General features: G+C 36.0%; 1 protein-coding gene across 3 annotated transcripts in view; it reads right to left on the bottom strand.

Annotated features, from left to right (window-relative positions):
- Positions 1-14216, bottom strand: part of CELF2 (CUGBP Elav-like family member 2) — a 545552-nt gene that overhangs the window by 441524 nt on the left and 89812 nt on the right. The window contains exons 3-4 of one of the 3 annotated variants that reach the window (XM_064421752.1): positions 8267-8309; positions 7502-7537 (exon numbers count right to left, since the gene is read on the bottom strand). The exons of 1 other annotated variant lie outside the window; for it this stretch is intronic. The gene's annotated coding sequence lies outside the window, so the exon portion shown is untranslated. The remainder of the gene's footprint in view (positions 1-7501; positions 7538-8266; positions 8310-14216) is intronic. One more of the 3 variants, XM_064421753.1, reaches the window with a different exon arrangement.

Genomic DNA, 14216 nt, shown 5'->3' with positions numbered 1-14216 from the left:
CAGAATACTTTTAAGACTTCAAAACTGCAGGCAGCAAAGAGTCTAACACATCTGTAGGGAAGATGTGACGGTTAATTACACTCTGAGTATCTTATTTCTACCTCTGAATTTGTCAAGCTTCATCTCCATTGCCTGGATCTTGTTATATACTTTTCTGCTAAATTAAAGAGTCAATGAATATCAGAAATTCTTCCCTCTGCAAGTATTAGACTCTGATCAAGTCGGTTAACTTCCCCTTATTAAGTTAAATAGCTTGAGATTCTCTCACTTTAATTACTGTACAAGCTCAGACTTTGCACTAAGTACCTGTTACAGTAATTCAAATCAATGAAAACCACTGAAAAAATATGAACTTACATACTACAAAAATAAAACAGAATAAGAATAAATCTTTCCTGACCATCCATCTTCTCTTTTCTGAATAGAGGAAAGACAAAATGTGTGTCACACAAGAGAAATGACAATAGTGACAATAAATGACATGGGGAAGTTTACTGTGTACCGAAACTAAAGAAAGGATAATCAAAACCTAAGAAAAAGAAAGTGAAAACTAAGGAAGCGAATGTCAAAATGACAGGAAAACAACATAGAAAAAATAATAGTGTTTTCTGTTCTTAAATATTCTCCTCCAACTTATGACACAATTATACACCAATGAGTAAAATTTCCTCAGAAGCGTGTATTTTGTAGAAGTAACATTACAAGGTACCAGTGTGCATAAAGGAAAAATGCAACACTGAGAGAAATTTTAATAAATGAGATTTTTTTTCATTCTATCTAATAAATACATTTTAAAAAGCTGAAAATAGTGAGATGGTTAAATGAAACTCAAGTTTGGTATGCCTTCAAGATCTTTTGATGGATAGATAGATGAAACTTAAGTCAACAAACCTAAAATCAGTGCACTAATTGTAATGAAATGGAACATGTCTCTGAATTATTCAAACTAGAATAGATAAACAGATATGATTATGTAACTAATGTTGTCTTGGTACCATTAGTCATATTTTTCATAGCTTTGGTTTACAAAGCAGCAATATATTTTCATGAAATCCTAAAATCAGTCTGAATAATTTTGATTTATAATCAAACTTTGCTATGGTATAAATATTTGAGTTACATATTTTAATTTGAGTTTCATAAGTGCTTTCCTTTCAATTTGTGCGCATTATTGTTAGAGTGAGTAAAGAAGGAGAGTGCCTGGGTTACCAGGAGATGCTGCAAGTCAGAGACAATTATGCCTGTAGAGCACATCATCACAGGGTGACTACTTTGGTGAATCCTAGTAGGGCAATGGATGTCAGGTGCTGGTTTTCCAATAGCTGCATCCAGAGTCCACAGAAATTAGTGGGAACCTTTGAGAAGTGCTGGTTTGGGGGTTTAGATATTGGAAATTGCCAAACAAACCCAAACATCCAGATTCATTTAATGTCTGATATCTCACAAACCAGAATTTACAACACAGTGAGTTAGGACAGAACAAACGACTCAAAATCCCTCAAAGTTCTGAGCCAGCTGAATTTTGGCACCCATAAGCAGCATTGCAGTCTGTGATGGAGTTTTTCAGTGGCTTTAGTGTGTGTTTGGAGCAACAGCAAACCCCACATTTGAACCTGGATAACATTGGCATTATGGTAATGAGGCTCGACGAGCATCTGGGCAGTGATTTGGCTCATGGAAAAAGAAGGTTGGTAGTGAGCAGCCTCGAATGGCTGACCTCCTTTTGACATGCACATTACAAGCCATCATCAAATTTGACTGTAACTAAGTGCCAGGGGCTTCCAACAAGCTGTTCTGAGGTTGTTCATTTGGAGTCCAAAATGAATAACTTTGATATGGCTCATTCCTGCAGTACCACATGTTTTCGAAGCACTAACATGATTTGTAGGAAATTTAAAACTGTGCACAGTTGATCATACAGACTGGATTTCCTCCACTCTGTCAAGCAGAGTGATTTGTCCAGAGAGAAGATGTTGGACAAGGTTTGAAGGGAAGCTGCTGGTGTTCAAAAGACAGACTTACAGGGTTTCATTGGTTCATTCTCTGCCAGTATTTGATTTAAGACCTTCGCACATCAAACACTGATCAGCAAAAATTGTAACATCTGGATTTAATAGTTAACTATATATTCAAGACTGTTCTTTATTTTCCATCCCTGACACTCTTTGGTATTGTCCCTAGGTGGGAAGAGCAGCAAGATTAACACATAACATGGCACTTGAAGCTCAGTTGGAAAACAACAGGAATAGTCAAATAATGCACCAAGAAAATATTTCTATGTTTTGTGACTGGAGAAAACACACACATGTGTGATTTTACTTCTATAGAAAAACAAGAGCAGGCTTTTTACATAAACTTTGAAGAAGATTGGAGCATATCTGACACACAATAAAATGGCTTTTTAAAGAGTCATTATTCACCTCATTGCATTGCATTTAGAAATGCAAGGTAAATTATGGTCAGTTTAAACTACATGAAGCTGCTTCTTCACTTTGAGCTGGGATAGTAGAAAGCAATTCCAGGGGCTGCTGTAAGAAGTGGCATAAATTCTTTTATTATATGAATACATGACACTAGACTTCCTAAATAGTACTAGATGTGAATATATGGGCAAATGAATAAAACTCAAAGATCACATTTGGCTTCAGATTCAGACTTTAAATATTGAAAATATAGAAGTAATTCCATTAAATGTGTTCCCATCCCAGCCAAGGGAGAAGCATTTGGTAAAGTCAGTTCATCTTATGTGGGTACAATGGCCTTTTAGACACCCATAGTGGGGTGAGAAATGTATACCTAAGGGATGAATCTTCATCTCACATTGAATCCTTACCAAAAGTTTGCCACAAACCAGAACGCATTATTTACATTAGCGTTTTCACTGTGCACAAACAACAACAACAACAATAATAATAATAATAATAATAATAATAATAATAATAGCAACAATAACAATAAAAATTCTTATGCACATCGTTAAATTGGGGAACAGATTTGTGTACCACATAAAGATTATTTGTAGGCTGTTTTCAAACAAGTTTAGCCCTGACACAGTGATAAGTTCAGTTTTTCTGTACAAAATGCTGTCTGGACTGTCCTGTTTACTTTTCAGTTATGCTAAACCCAAAGGATGCAGAAATTAAATTTCTCTTTGCTGCTAATTTGGTTTTCCACTTTGGGTCCATCCTACCCATATCTCTTACTTCTACCATATGTCCATGACCCTGAGTGAAAGAGACCTGCAGTAATGAAAATTATTATTAATAACAGTAGGCAGAGGAGAGGTTAACATCAAGAAAGATATTGGTCAGAAACTGTGCAGTGCTGGTTTCAGCTTAAAACAGAATAAATCTTCCATATAATAAGCTATATTAGCAACAAAAAAAAATCAAGTAAACATTCATAGATCATGGCTGAACTATGATAATGTAGAGTTGAGAAAATATGGTCTAGTCTGTTTAAAAATCTGGCCATGCTGCTGTGCACTTGCAAGTTTCTCAAGCAGGAAATGATGGAAAGCTCCACTGATCTCAAATAACTCAATTGTTTTTCTTTTCTAATCAAATATCTTCATAGTGAGGGACCAAAAATGCATCATTCAGCACGCAATGTGGTTGTGAAAGCATGAAATATGGCACTTCACTGTTAATGTAATATTAAAGATTAAAAATGTTTATTACCTGTTATTCTTCTCTTAATTGTTTTGTGTGGAGAAAAATAGAAGTTGTTGCTTTAATGCATAAAAACCCCTCAATGTGCATTCATAGCAGAGAGCAAAGTGTTGGGGCTATGAAAATTATGTAAATGATGAATTCCAGTGAAAGAACTTTCAAACCCTTAGGGTCTTCAAACAGCATTAATTCAAGAAATTAGATACAAAATTTAACTTTTCATGCTAATAATGATTTCATAAGGAAAAACTCGTTAGTAAAGGTGACAAATATGAAGTTCTATTCAACATTTAAATTCAGGAATCTTAGTATGCGCCCCTGGGATATATTTACTCAGCCAATGACTCTGATGTTATTAAGTAATTTATTTGAGAAAGTCTCCATTCATGAGTTTACATAAGAACAATATCAGGTTTACAAAGGCTTGTGTTGTCAGTTTAGCAAATACCTAATTCACAATGACTTTTGCTTAAGATTTTCATTAGGTTGTTCAATATTGTTTGATCATTTAATGTCAGTTTCATAAGATCATAATTTTCCCTATACGAAAAGAGGAAATTAAAAGGAGAAATAAATTAAAAAGTGTGAACTAAACTTAAATTCAAATCAGCTTTGCCACAAAAGACAGGAGAACAGTGTCAGCACTTGTGATTGTACCTTGCTTGGGTATAAACTATCCACACTTAGCAATTTAATGTTTTGCTGTGGTATATTTCTATGCCAGCAAAACCAAAAAATATATTGAAACATGCTGAACATATCAACATTGAAATGTTGCATTATAGTTCCATTTTTTCAGGACTGATCAGTCATGTGACAGTCTCAATTTCTGGCAGCATTAGTTAGGGGGTTCATTAATTGGATAGGAAACAAAAAACATCCTAAATCTCTCAATTTCTATGGCTATTTTTGCTGAAATCTATGGCCTCCAGCCAGTGTTGAGTCAATGTGCAATGTAACTAAAAATGACAATTCCTGCAAGTCAAGGAGCAGACAGAAATAGCACAAGATATGAAAATTAGGATGGCTAAAATAATCAACAGAATATTTGTCTTCCTTCAGAAAATGCTGGTTCATCAATACAGAACAATTTCCCAGGAAATGAGCTGATTTTACCCAGCTTTCTAATGAAATACAGGCAAGCCTTGAAATCTTCATTGTCTCCAGGCTAGATCATTCACCATCGCTCCTCAGAGAGCTCCCTGGTCCCCAGGCCCCTCACGGGGCTATGCTGAAGGAGCTTTGATACAACAAGTGTTGGAAATCACCACTGGTTCCTGTTACAATCTGCCTCCATCACTTTTTCTCCTCCTCAGAATGGTTCTTGGTCTCCCATCACCCTGGTTCCTGCATTCAGGTGTCTTTCCACCCTTGTATCTCCAACTTATTCAGGCTAAACTGGGAACACATCAGCCTTGGTGTTTCCATATGAGAGATTCAATCTGTGCTCCAAGGGTTGTCTCTATCCCTTCATTGCACATCCTAAGACAGCTGAATCTTAAAGCACAACCTGCCTGTGTTCTAAATATTTTGCTCTGCAGCAGCACCAAATCCTGGCCTACACCTGGTCAGGAAGAAAATAATATCCAAATAATATCCAAAATAATATCCAAATAATATCCAAATAATATCCAAAGTCCACATTAGAGCAATTACTAATTAATTACTAATCTGATTGAGACATGAGGAAGCAAAAGTATTTTTCTGGCAACAGATCCCATGACAAATGAAAACAGGACATACAAATAAAACATGGAATGACTCTCTTATCTGTTACCCACCTTTCCACCACACTAGATGACTCTTTAATCTTTAACCTCTGTTCTTAACTGAATACATATATAATGTGAGGGAGCAGGCAGGCCAAGTTAGATTTGGTCATATTTATTAACACATAATATGTGTTAATAACACATATTATTAATAAGTGGCAGTCAGTCAGTTTTAACTGTGTTTGTGTGTTATCTTGCAGAGTGGTTTTCTGACATTTTAAGGACTTCTGAAAGGCAGAAGGTCTCTAATCTATATAAAAATAATCTCCACTGGTAAATTGGATAGTCAGAGGATAGGAGTGGGTACTCTAAGAGAAATCACAAAGCCCGAAAAGTAATGATCTTGGAAAGGACTTTCATGCAAAGTAGGAACTCTCAAGAGGGAATCAAAAGTCCTTATTGGAAAACTGTGAATAGAGGAGATGAGAAATGACACAGAATTAGGCAGGAATTCATAAGTAAAGTAGGATGTTGAAACTATGAAGTTATTTTACTGGATCAGTACTAAGGCTCAATTTGTGTAAGGGAGAGAAGGCAGCTAGAGATGATTTCATATACAGAGAGGAGAGACAAGAGGGATTTGGCAGCATAATCTCTGAAAGAAAGTTAATAAGGGGAAGTATCTGGAAGTAAAAAAAAAAAAAATCACTGTATGCTGCACTTACAGGTAGGTTACCATTCACCAAGAAATATTACCATCCATGTGATTAGTGCTGAAAAATAAAAGTAGGAAGCAGGAAACACGGAATGGGTTAATGCTTTTGTAATAAAACCCATTCACACATTTAGGAGGATTGGTTTTATTTCTCCAGAACCACCACCATCAGAAGTTTTTGTTATTAAAGCATTAGGTAAAACTGAAGTTTGCAGCACAAACAGGAGTAGAAGGACTGGTTTCATAGAAGTTATAAAAGCACAGGAAAACAATGTAATCTGCATAATGTGAGTACCTACATGGATGCAGAAAGAAGTAAAGACTCACGATTCCCTTCCTTTCTTCAAGGTTAAAGATTAACTATTCATGGTACTGGTGGTTTTTGCTACCTTCCTGCTAATATCTTTAATAGCACACATTTGAAATGAAGTCTTTTTGATGGCTCTTAAACTTGAGTTGGATGCAATGCTAGTGAGGGAAGATGTTTTCTCATATTTATAAGTGATCTCATCCTTATCCTATTCCAACTGGACTGTAGAGAGCTGCTCCTCAGACTCGAGGAGGTAGGATTGATTCAAATGCAGGAAATTGAGGAACAAGGCCTGACACGCCTCTCTTCATAGCAAACCAAATAACAAGTGCTACTTTAGCATAAGACTTGAAACAGAATCAACCCCAGCAAGTAATGATCTCTCAGTCTGTAACTCATTTAAAAACCCAAAGTAGAAGAAATAATATTTACCCATTGGATGAAATTACCAAGTATTTCCCAGCAAAATTAATCCCAAACATTGTTAGACCAGCTTCCCTTACTGGATCAATCAATTGATTGATCTGTCTCTATTTATATCTATGTGTATATAAATATATTTACGCCCTCCTACAAAGGTTGTTGGGGTTTCCAGTAAAGAACACAGCATTTATTTACAGAAATATGATGCAACCTGGGTGGTTAGAGCCCGCTATTTAAGGAAACTAACTATGATTTATAGCAGCAAATAAATAAGACAAAATTTGTTTAACATACCTCAGCATTAAGTATCTCATGCATTAATTGTCTCCAAAGTCTGTTCCATTTGTTATCTAACAAGGTATGCTCCATTATTATTTCTATCCAGTTCATTGCTTCATTCTATCTGTTCTTTCAAAATTAGCTTGTCTAATCAGAAACTGTTTTGGCTGGTAGTTCATTTCACATAAAAAGGAGGAATTCTTGTTTACTGAGAAAGTAATTGGATTATAATTTTGAAAGGAAAGAAATATAGATTGTAATAAATTATTTTGTAAAAAATACATGGGAGCGTGAAAACTAGCAAACCCAAGACAAATTAAAAGCTCTAATGAATGAAAATGCTATAAATAGAACATGAAACTGGAAAGAATAATTCATCATTGTAACTTACCTACTCCTTGTTATTCTGTTGAAAAGAGCTGAATATCTAAGGAAAGAAGAAAAAAATTGTATTTCTCAAATGATCAAGAAAATATTTATATTAGCTGTCACTTTTCTTCTAACTCTTTAGCTCTTGTAAATGTAATTAAACCTTTATTACAGAAAGAAAAAGTAAAATTTAACCATGTTTGGGAGTATACAATGCCATTTAAGTTATTAAATTCTGTTGATACGTTTACATGGTCATAGGTAGACTAAAGTTGAATGCAGGACTTTGAGGCCAGTATATATTTAAGTGACAAAAAGAAAATGCAGAATACAATATTCAAAACACTGACCAGTATACTGGGGCTGTTTATAGAGCTGGTTCATCATGTATATTTTATTGCTTATCAACATTTCAATTAATATCAAACTGTAGGACTTTTATTTTTTTATTTTTTTATTACTACCTAAAAATATTTTGTTGGTAATCCTACTCTTTTTTGCACGTGTGTTTTAAATTTCTTTTTACCTAAAACAAGTAAAACCATGAGTATTTAAGATATGAGAAGTAATGGGCATGAGCTACAAAAATTGTGTAAAGGAAAATAAAACACACAAAAGAATGTGTGAAATTGTAGCAAATAAGATTTTAGAACTTAGAATATATATGATATGATATTATATGATATGATATATGATATGATATGATACTGTTACATACAGTAGAAAAATCAAGTGATTGTTGTAAAATTCTGAAGTGCTAGGAAAAACTTGTACTCTCAGCTCTCACCTGTTCAGCTGATTAACACCTTGAGTTCTTTCTGTTTGTAGACCTAACAAAAAAATACAAAATTAAATTAAATACACTAAATTATGTGAGCTAAATTGTTATAGATTTACATTTATTTAGCCTGATTTTATTTATCTGAAAATCATTCAGGTTTTCCTTTTATTTGAATTGCATTTATGATACCAATTCAAGCTTTGATCTTAAATTACACTTTTGGGGCCTGAAGTAATAACAATTTTGGATTACAAGGATCCAGTTCTTATCTACATACCAAACAGGTTGTTTATAGTGCAGTTTGTTCAGTGAATATACTCAAATTTTGCACTGAGAGATTGATAAAGGTAATCAGCAAATACCATATTGGCTTAGAATAAAGATGAAAGCAAAATGCACCTGACTCAGTAAAGATAGGAGTTAAATGCCAGATTATCCACATAAGTGTGTCAGTAAGAGGAATTTCATGCATGACAGATGCTAGAATGGGCATTAAAATGGTCAGGACAAAAATCATTAAGTGCCCCAATAATGCACATTGGGCTAAAGCAAATGTAGCCTGTCACAGGCAAATTCCCACCAACTTCAAAAAGTTATTTGCATGCTCAAAGTGGGGATTATATGTGAATGAGATAAAAACATTAGGCAGGTTATTAATACTCACTTGAGATGTCTACTCTACGTTTAGAAAGCAAAATCTTATCATGCTACCAACACCATGAAACTCAAAAGGTGTCATGAAATGACTGGATGGAATTTTATTTCTTTCAAAGAAAAGTGTAGCGACAGAGGATGATAGCCATAGCCCGCGTCCTACACAGGCCTTGCCCATCAAAGCTGCAAGTAAAGAAAGTTATTGATGTACTGAGAGGTAGGTGTTACTTTTCCTATGCTGACTGATGTGGAGCTTCATTGAAGAAAATGATATTATAGACTCACAGAATGGTTTGGGGTGGAAAGGACTATTAAAATTCACCTGCTCCAACTCCTTTGCAATGAGCAGGGACACCTTCAACTGGAGCAGGTTGCTCAGAGCCCAGAGCAACCTGGCCTTGAATGTTCCCAGGGATGGCATTATCCCACTTGAGGAAAGAAGTTTTGGTACCTCAGCCAATGGCTACTTAGGAGAACATAGGGATTGAATAGCATTTGGGTATGAACAACACAGAAAAATCACTGTTTTTCAGTCAATATGAAATATTTAAAGCAGAGAATTTCCGTTCATTAATCTAAATACAGAATAGCCTTGTACCTGCTCTCCAGATTCTGATCATATGAGAAAGAAGTTTGACAGTGATGTAGAGACTCTCAGGCTGCCCCAATCATCAGCTTTGAGTTTCTGATTTAGGGCAGGGAAAGCATAATCCTACTTGAATATGCAGTCCATGAAAATCCTCAGCTAAACATTGGTGAGTCCCAAAATCAAGGCAAATAAACTGTGACAAGAGTCACAAATGTTTGGAATTTTGCTGTTTGTGTTAAAGTGATCCAAGCTGAGCATACCAAAAACAAGGATGAAACTACCAAGGATTTTATTATTGAAAAAGTAATATTAAGCTTAGAATTATTGGCATATGTTTTTTAGACTGGTGGGTTTTTTATATTTTATGTTTGGGTATGCATTGTTGTGGCTTGAATATCTCCCAAAATTAAATCTTCTGGTGTGGTGCCTGTGTGTTGTTGCCTTGATTAATTAAGTGAGCCATGAACCAAAAGTCCTTTTTCCTTCCCCACTGGTTGTTCAGTTTATGTGTATCCATTTCTTGTCTTTCGCATTTGCCTCCTGTTTGTCTGCTGTGCCCTTTCAACTCCTACAGGATCCATCCTCTTCCCTGCCTGCCCACACAGAACCAGGCTCTCAAAAGAGCTCTTCAATACCACCATAATGAAGGTTAAACCAAGATAAATAAAAACCCTCACAAACCATCTGTGAACAGATTCCTGTGGTGCAGTCCCAGTCTTTGACCGACCCACATCAGAAATCAGATGAGAGCATAATTTACATATTAAAAAAAATTAAATTAGATCAATTTTTTAAAACCTAGATAGTATGAGACTGAGGATTCCTTGAACAACAGCTCTACAACAAATTGATCTGTCTGCCTACTACATTCAAAAATTGATTTTCTCTTCCTGAATGGAAACATTTATTTGAAAAGAATGAATTCAATTTGTGACACATTCTGTAAGTGTTCTGCATCTGATTCTGAGGTTTTAGAATCTTTTAAATCAATAATAAAACAATTTTAATTTGGCTTAACTTTGTAGGGCATGTGTACTTGTAATTTTCAAAGATTATTAGATAAGGAAATGGTCCAGGACTTAGTCCTCTAAGTCATCTGACTTCCAGTTTGTCTGTTTTGGGCTTCTCAGTCTGATCAGAAAATTCCTGGGTTTGAATCAACCTTCATAGCTCAGACAAACAGAGTCAGACTTTTGCTCTGAACTGTCTGAGACCACCAGTCTGTGAAGAAAAATCATCATGTTATTATAAAACAGATACAGTCCAATAACAAATCTGGAGATTTAAACCTATAAAGCTTGGGGCTATAGCCACTACCTCACCAGTGAGCTCTGTAATATCCCCATTCCCACATCTCCTTCCTCAACAATTTATTCTTGCTCCAGGTGAGCTTTAAGAAATTCTTCAGCAGCACTAAAAGCTTCATGCAGTTCAGGGACATAACAGGTTAGCTAGTCCAGGCTACAGGTATTTCAAGATAACCCCTTTGTGTTGGCACCACAGTTATTTACTGGTGCCTGAAATCCCTTTCCCTTCAAGAGTTCTTTCACAGCAACACCAGTGATACGACAAGAGGACATGGTCCAAAGCTGCACCAGGGGAGGTTTGGGTTGGACATCAGGAAGAATTTCTTCACTGAAACGGTGGTCAAGCACGGGAAAGGGTTGCCCAGGGAAGTGTTGGATTCACTATCTCCCTGGAGTGTCCAAAAAATGACTCAACATGGCACTAAGTGCCATGGCTTAGTTGACACGGTGGTGTTTGCTCAAAAGTTGGGCTTGATGATCTCAGAGATCTTTCCCAATCTTTATTCTATGACTCTAAGATGCACTGTAACATTGGCATAGTGATGATAACTCCAACTAGATAGTCTTGTTACTTTTGGCTATCAGAGCTCACTGATTGACAACCTTGATTCAATTTAGTCACTGAATTACATAATTAAAATTGTAAAAAAGGAAAAAAATTAGGGTGGAAGGAACCTCTTGAAATATCTGGTCCAATGCTCACATGTTGCTCCCAGTAAATGAAAGTTCTTTAATAAACTTCCACAGAATGTGACTCCAAGCCCATTTGTCACCTCTTGTAAATGCAAATGAAAATGTGTTAAACTATCCCGATGGTGATTTAAGAGTATTTGCCACCTTTTACAAGAGTGCAGCATGCAGAAGGTCAGATTACATGGGTCAGCTGGCCAGAAGTGTGTCAGCCACGTGCAGTCCCCTGGGCACAGGCAGCAACATCAGCATGTCCACAGCCAGCACCCAGGGAGCCCGGGGATGAGTTCTCAGGCTGCACAAAAGACATTTCATACTGCTAATAATCCATAGCTAGAGGTAAAGGTTAAATGCTGAGCATTATTAGGATACAGTCCTTTATACTTCATTTAACTAATTGAATTTGTTTAATTAACAATTTACACACCTGGAGAGAAATATAAAATCTATTGTGCTGTTTGGCATTCTGCCTAAATTGGAAATTACCTGTACGTCCTCTAGTCCATATTAAATGGGATTTACTTTGGACACAATTGCTGTTAACAATTAAATGGGGATTTTTTTTTTTGTTTGTTTTTTGAGCTCCATTTTCTAGACTGTCACTCTGGTAAATTTTTTTATCCTTCCACACACCTGAAAATAAATGAAATCCAGAAAAGTTAGATGAAAGTATTTTTATTATTGATTTTAAACTGTGCTTCTCTGTGCATAACGTAAATTTTCACCCAGATACAAAAGTGAGAGACAGAAATGTGCCAGCCTATTTCACATTCGAAGCAGACACACCAGAGTCACAAAACCAGATTGTTTTGCCCGTAACTGGAAGGCTGAAGAGCAAAATCTCATTAAGATTGGTATATGGAAGGAGGTTTACAAGCCATGCATATCCATGAACAGGTTAGTTTAAATGTCTGAGAAATAGATGGCTTTTCAAATATGTGGCTGACAGTCATGGGTTCAGAAATACAAACTAAGATAAACTAAAAACTTGATACTCAGAAATGAATCTGTCTGGGAAATGGTGTTATGGAGAAATGAATCTGCATTCCAGGAAGACTGCTCCTTAAAACCAGTTCTGATCTTCCCATGATTTGGTAGCATGGGTTTATCCCTGGCATCCCAGGTGGATTTGGGTCTGATGCATGTGTTCTCACACGGCACCTCTGAAAACCTGATTTGCATGAAGTAATGCTTGCCTAAGGTATTTAAAAGATTTGTCAACAGGAGGAATATTACTGCTGAAGGAATATTCAAAAGGCTTAGGCTTTCATGCAGTGCACTCTGTAAAATCACACTTGCTCATGAAAGTAAAGCACATCTTTGCAGTGGTTATTTCCAATGGCATGTGGTTGGTGCCATTTTCTCATTTTGTTTGGTTTACAATTGTCTGCTATATGTATTATTTGCCCCTCTTGCTTTCTAAACCTTCTCAATGCCAGGTAGCTTCATACATGCAGAGGAGAGGGTGGAAACAGAACTTACCCTTGATGTTTGCTGCCAGCCCTTAGGCTTCTCCTGAAACCTAGGAGGAAAAAAACCCCAAGACTGGGTTCTAATGACCTTGGTTTTTTAGTTTGGACTGATATCTCATGGGTATTTATTCAATACTTCATCTGAAAAATGAAGAATCACCTTATTGAATGAATTTCTAAGCAGGTAATTGTTGGCCTGTATCCTCTGATAAGGCTACATTAGTCTTGACTGGATACTGAAAACAGTGTAGATGTATGAATTCATTTATTTAATTATTAATTCAAGGTTGGAACACTAATAGAAAAGTCAACACAAGCTATTGCTTTGAAGATATTAGGCAATCAAAATATTCTGGTTTTATACGGAATAAGTTACCAATAAACAGCACACAGACCAAATATAGAAGAACAAAAGACACAAAATCATTGCAAAAGAAGTCCATTTTTCATTAACTTTGTCATATATGAACTCAGGTATGTTTGAACTTTTCAGTCATTGCAGTGCATTCAAAAAATAATACTGCAAAAATTTCCATTACTTCAATAGAATCTCCATTGTATTAGTAAGTGAACTCTCCAGTGGCCAAAATAATATCTGTAAATACCCATGAATTTTAACCCAAAACGTGGCAACCTGGCATGATTAAAAGCTTTAGATTCTCAAAGAGCAACATGACTAAAGCAGGACTGTAGCTTTGAGTGGCACCTCACTGGTTTCATTTGCCAGTATTGTTATTTTCCAAGGTAATATTTGATTTACAAGAAAAATGCTTTTAAGTCCCACAGTAAGTCCTACAATGTATCCACAAGTATAAAACCCTCAAATTGCCATCATTTGTCAAATGCTAAAGCCATACCTGAGACTATTCAGTGGCAAAGCAGGAATCTAATGATGTCAGCAGGAAGGAGGGAGGTTAGATTTATAGGGGTTTTAGAGGCGATACCTCTTGTCTCTCCTCCCTTGTCCCCCTTCTGACTCCCTTTAATTCAGCATTTTGACCACAGTAATGCAGTTAAGCTTCAGTTTATGGCACAGATGCCTCATAAGTCCAGTCTCCATGATTTCATTGAAAGCTCTCTCATGTTAGTAATTTGAATTTATTTTAAATTCTAAATTATTGTCAAGACGTTGAAATACAGAGCTTTAATGTTAACCCAACTCTCTCCTATGCTACTCTTTCCCTCCCAAACTGTCATGGTTTTTCCCTGGCTTACACAATAGTTGCCTCGATTTTTTTTTTCCT

This window comes from Passer domesticus, chromosome 5, assembly GCF_036417665.1.
Source record: "Passer domesticus isolate bPasDom1 chromosome 5, bPasDom1.hap1, whole genome shotgun sequence".
NCBI classification, from domain to species: domain Eukaryota; kingdom Metazoa; phylum Chordata; class Aves; order Passeriformes; family Passeridae; genus Passer; species Passer domesticus.
Note: the sequence above shows the minus strand (reverse complement) of the source record. Positions and strands in the feature narration are given on the sequence as shown.